Here is a 6,000-nt window from a genome sequence, read left to right as displayed (position 1 = left end):
ATGGTTGGGTGATTCCTCCACTTTGAGACGATAAGTGCTAGTACAGACTTGTGCTCCCACGTATCATCGAGTATATTTTGGGAGACCACAATAGGCCTAATTCTTTATCCATAGGAAGCCGTGTCTGCCACCCTATCGATCACAATGCACTGAACACAGCATTCGAGAAGATTGACTGTCGTACCGTAAAAAGTATTCTGCAGTTTGGTGATTGGTTTGGTAATCCCTCTACCTAGATTTCCAGAGCAGTCCCTTTTGTTCCTTTTCAGACTACTTAACAGAAGAGGTCCATCTGAGCACTTGTCACTTCAGGCTCATTAAAAATCGAAGGCGACTAGAGTCATCTTTTGTTTTTTTCTCGACTCTTAAAAATTGAACAAAACAAGTTGTGTCAAAGCGTCTAAAATTCATCTAATTCGGAAACATACTTCCCCTTTAGTTTTAGTTGATCGAGTAATCCGCAATCGTGGAAGAAAGTCAATTGAAACCCCGTCGTTCACGGAGGCTTACGAGTTGACCGTCTTTGTCTCCGGAATCGAAGCTAGTACGGACAAAGAAAACTCGTTTAACCGGTTCCAAATCTCCTGGTAAAGTTAGAACAAGTGTTCCAACAACATCAAAGACTTCGGTTACTCCAAACATTTCTGGTATCCCTACCTTTACAGAAGAAGTTCAACAGCCACAGAAGGATAGTAGTACTGATCCTAGTCTGAGGGTAAACACTTGTATCACTGAACCAATTCCATCTACAACCGGTGCAGAGAGTGGTGTTCCCCAAACATCTGTCACTGCGGATTCTATACCTTCTTCGGCACCAGAAATATTCTACGGACCTGATGGTCTACCCCTTCCACCTGGTCTGATTGCTATAGAAGAGATTGTGGAGGATCCTCCATCTAGTACTCCATCGTAATTTGGATTCGGGATCACTCTGTATCCTTCTTCATCAGAAATTAGTCTACCGCCAGCGGAAGCTCCCGTAGAATCGCTAGGTAATCTTTTGGATAGACTAGAAATGTCTGAACAACCGTCAACATCTAGGATTGTGTCATCTAACACAGCAACGGCAGAACTTCCTGCCTTCACTCTGACAATTTTCGTCGGTATACCATCTGTCCCAACTAGCTCTCAATTGCTAGAAGGAGCCCACTCAGGGGCTATTTCGACGGTATGGTCCGTTCCTGTTTGTTCATCTGGAATAATATTCGAGAACTCTTATGTTGAGTCTCAACAAATTGATCCATTTGGAGGTCAATTTGGGCAGTCCGGTCCTCAACAGCAAACCATTCCCTTAAGTACCGGATTATCGCCGTATGGGGGGCAGTATACCCTTTCATTGTCCCCTCCGAGAGGACAGCCATACGGGAGTTCACAACAAAATTCGGGTTATGCTGGAATTATGTCAAGTGGTTGGGTACCGATACTACCTCAACAACCAAGAGTTGTATATTTGATGCAACAATTCTTACCTATGTCAAGTATACCAACTACGCCAGCTATTGTGATGGTGTCGCAAGTTCAAGCACTGCCTGTTGTATGCCAAACTCAGGTTTCTCAGGTTGTAATGCAACAGCCCCTTGACCCTACAACTCAACCATAATCGCCGACAGGTGGAATGACACAGGTTCAAACGGGTACAATTACCCCTCATCTTGGTCAAACAGTTAGTATCAGGAAACATCACATGGCTTCACAACCATGGCTAGTGCAATACCAACAACCGCAGTTCCAACAAGTATACCAAGGTTCTAAGAAACAAATTTTTGCAAATAGTGGGCAGCCGTATATTCAAAACGATCAAAATCAACCATTTTACAATGGTCATGCCCACCAACCTTACCAAAGTTACCAGCATCAAATGCATTATGCTGGTATGCAAAGACCAACTGCTCAGGTGATCCCATCTTATCCTGGGTATGCTTCACCTAACCTGAATCAACAGTTACCCTTCATGGCAACTTTAGAGTTACCTGATTTAAATCGGTTAACAAACGATCCAATCGCTTATGCCCCTTGGTGGCCAGCGATTCCACATAAACTTCCATCAGATATTCCTAAATTTAATGGAAATCCGGGTGAAGATCCGTCGAATCATGTGATGACCTTTCATCTGTGGTGTTCATCAAACACCCTAAACGATGATTCGATTAGGCTTCGCCTTTTTCAGAGGATGTTAACTAGTCTGGTGACAAAATGGTATATCGAATTGCCCAGAGATTCATTTGACAACTTCAGTACCCTAGCCACAACCTTTTTAACCCATTTTCAGTTACCAATAAGGTACGAAACAGGAACGGAACTTCTTACCAATTTCAAACAAACAACGGCCACTCACATATCTGATCATATACATGAGTGGTGACATCGTCGTAGAATGGTGAAAATGTATGTTCCCAATCAGCTTTTAGCTGAATGGTTTATTAAGTCATTATTGCCTTCCATCACAGAAGATGTGGCAAAAGGGGGAGTCGTCATCGAAGAGCAGGTTATCGCTCGTGTGCAATATTTGGACTTGATTTACACTCAGTCTGGCATGCTCTACGATAAAATACCTGACGCTCCTAGACCAGAATTCTCAGTCCCTCCTCCTCCTAAGTCAAACAATGACTCTCATGCTGACGATGGCGTGATTGGCGCAACAGACACGAAATCGACAAAGGCTACATCTAAAAAGGCCTATAAGATTTCCAGTCAAAATGCAAAAGAGGAACTTCTTGCCTCGGAAGTAAATGCCGTATCGATAGATAAAGGCAAAGAAACCAAGAAACCGGGGGACAAGAAGAAAGGCAAAGGGAAGAAGAAGAAATAGGAAGAATCATCACCTGAAAAATCTTCTGCAAACCCTCCTGGAAATAGGAAACCAAGAAATCCATGCTTTATATGCGATGAGGATCATTGGATCGCAGATTGACCACACAGAGCTGAGCTTAAAAAATTCTTCAAGAATTCAAAAACCTCGGCAGTATTGACTGATCCGTTTCCAAATCCAAGAACAAATCTGGTTGATAGTGGAAATGCTTCCCCATCTCAAGTGCTGATGTTGTCGGTTTCCAAACAGCAAAATGATACTTTGATATCGACAAGGAACAAAGATTATGGGAATCCACAGCTGTCGAACAACAAGGATAAAGATCAACCTAGTAGTTAGACAACAACTTCGACAGAAGTTGTGACACCCATCATTCTCAAGTTGACAATAAAACCGCCAAAGGGAGTAGTACACAAGTCGACGTTTAATCCCCGCGCTAGAGCGGTACAGCATTATAATATAGTGGAAGATTTGGCCCAATCGCCATCCGCTATGTCGACTCTTGAGGTACTACAAAATTTCCCATCCCAAAAGCAAGCTTTATTGTCAACCATCGGTGGGATAGACCGAAAGGATTCCAATTTTGTATCCTTTGCTCATAAAGGATACGATCCTCAGTTACCAGCTCAACTAACTTTCCTCGTACAAGTGAAAGCCCTCAACAAAATTGTTCATCGAACGATTATTAATGAGGGGGCATCTACATGTATTATGTCGATGAGTTACTGGAAAACTTTAGGATCTCCAAACTTGTCGCAATCTTCGACGACATTAAAAGCATTTGACGGACGAACATACACCCCTTATGGTATTCTAAGTAACTTGAAGGTTGAACTAGGGGTGAAAATAGTAGAAATAGATGTTGAGGTTATCGACAGAAATCTCGATTACAACATCCTACTGGGAAGACCATGGATATATGCTATGGTTGTTGTTGTGTCGACCTATTTTAGGAAGATTGCATTTCCTTTTCAAGGAGGGATTACAATCATCGATCAACAAAACTTCCTCCCCAATGGTTCTCAAGTTACGGGAAGCATTCCAATGATCCATGGAAGCCACCATTTGCTTCAAAATATCGGAGTAGGCCTACTAAAAGATCCTATATTAATGGGAACTTTCTCCCTTCCACCTCCAATCAATTTGGTGGAAGTAGCATCGGTAGGAACCTACAATATGATATCTTCTAAAAAGATCTCATAAAATGATATCGACATGGATCATGCGCAGGTTTTGCCTCCAAGCCCAACAAAAATATTGTAGCAATCAATGTTCCTAGCATGGGAGGCAAACCCAAATCAATGCTCATCAAGTGTTTGGATAGATAGGTCTAAGGAATATGGCACCCCTTCAGATCCTTGGTTGCGAGTGCATGTCACTGACGAAGGAATTGTTCAATCAATGATAATTGAAGGGGCACCATGGGAAGATTACCACCATCGTTCCCTTCTTCCGGATTGTGAAGAAAATACTCCTGATGACCTTTGCCATCCTTCAGTTTTTGATTTTCTATCAAATACTGTAAACACGGTGGATTCCGAGCGAAACTTGTCCAACATTGAAGAGACTATCACCATAAATATCTCAACCAAAGTAGATGTTGTAGAGAATATTTATGTTGGAAAATGTTGTTCTCCTTCAGAACTGGAAATATATAACGCTCTTTTTCGCGAATTCAGAGATGTCTTTGCTTGGTCATATAATGAAATGCCAGGCATTGACTCGAGTATCATTGAACACGAAATCAAGATGTATCCAGATGTCAAACCAGTATGACAACAGCTACGGCAGGTGCACCCCAAGAAAGTCGCTACCATCAAGGCAGAAGTTGAAAAACTTCTCCATGCTGGTTTCATTTACCCAGTTCCTCTAACTAATTGGGTATCGAACATTGTCCCTGTTATGAAAAAACAAGGAACAATTAGAGTGTGCGTCGATTATAGGGATGTAAATCAAGCTTGTCCAAAAGACAACTACCCTACACCCTTCATCGACCAGATAATTGATGAATGCGCCGGATGTGAAATATTTTCATTTATGGATGGATTCTCTGGGTATAATCAAATAAATATCCGCCCACAGGACCAGTCAAAGACTGCATTTATTTGTCCGTGGGGCACATTCGCATATCGAAAATTACCCTTTGGTTTAAAGAACGCAGGGGCAACATTTCATAGGGCAATGAATTATGCCTTCCATGACATCAAAAACATCATTCAACCATACCTCGACGACCTTCTGGCTCATTCGCGAAAGCGAAATGATCATCCGCAACATTTAAGAGCGATATTTCTACGTTGTCGACACTACAAGATACGAATCAATCCACACAAATGTGTATTTTGTGTCAGTTCGGGTTGTTTACTTAGCTTTGTAGTCTCGAAAGACGGGATTCATCTCGACCCATGTAAGGTTCAAGCAATTATAAATTTGCCTCCACCTTCGATTTTGCTTCAGATTCAAAAACTCCAAGGGAAAGCAAACTTTCTGAGGAGGTTCATTCCAAATTATGTCGAACTTGCTAAAGGTTATACACGTCTTTTGAAAAAGGAAGTACCCTTTATTTGGGATCAGGTTGCGCAAGCTTCCTTTGATGCTTTAAAAGAATCCCTAATGAAAGCATCATTAATGTACGCTCCTGATTATCAAAAAGACTTTAACCTGTATCTGGCTGCAGCGGATACAACCATCGCAATGGTTTTAGTTCAAGAAGACAACGGAATTGAACATCCAATATATTATTTAAGTAAGAACTTAAATGATACAGAAAGAAAATATTCTTATGTTGAAAAGCTAGTGCTCGCAGCTGTTCAAGCGATACAGAGATTTCGACACTACGTCCTCTTTCGAAAAACTACCATTCTATCAGATTGCAACCCCATGACTTATATATTGTCGCGACAGTTGCTGGGGGGCAAATATTCAAAATGGCTAGCAATTCTACAAGAGTTTGATCTGGAATTTGTAAATTCCAAGTCAAAGAAAGCTCTGGTATTCGCAGAATTATTATGCGATCTCCCATCGTCGGCCAACGATGAAACATCCGAAGAAACAATCGTGGATGAAAATTTGTTTCTGATATCTTCAAGCAATCTCTGGTATGGGGATATAATCATTTATCTCCAAACCCAAAAATATAGGCCAAATACCTCTCGCTCTGAACAAAAACGTATTCGATACCAAGAAAAAGA

Source organism: Pinus tabuliformis, chromosome 9, assembly GCF_031772625.1.
Source record: "Pinus tabuliformis cultivar Carrire ecotype Pingquan chromosome 9, CPIR1, whole genome shotgun sequence".
NCBI lineage: Eukaryota > Viridiplantae > Streptophyta > Pinopsida > Pinales > Pinaceae > Pinus > Pinus tabuliformis.
The sequence above is the reverse complement of the archived record's forward strand: the minus strand, read 5'-3'. Positions refer to the sequence as shown.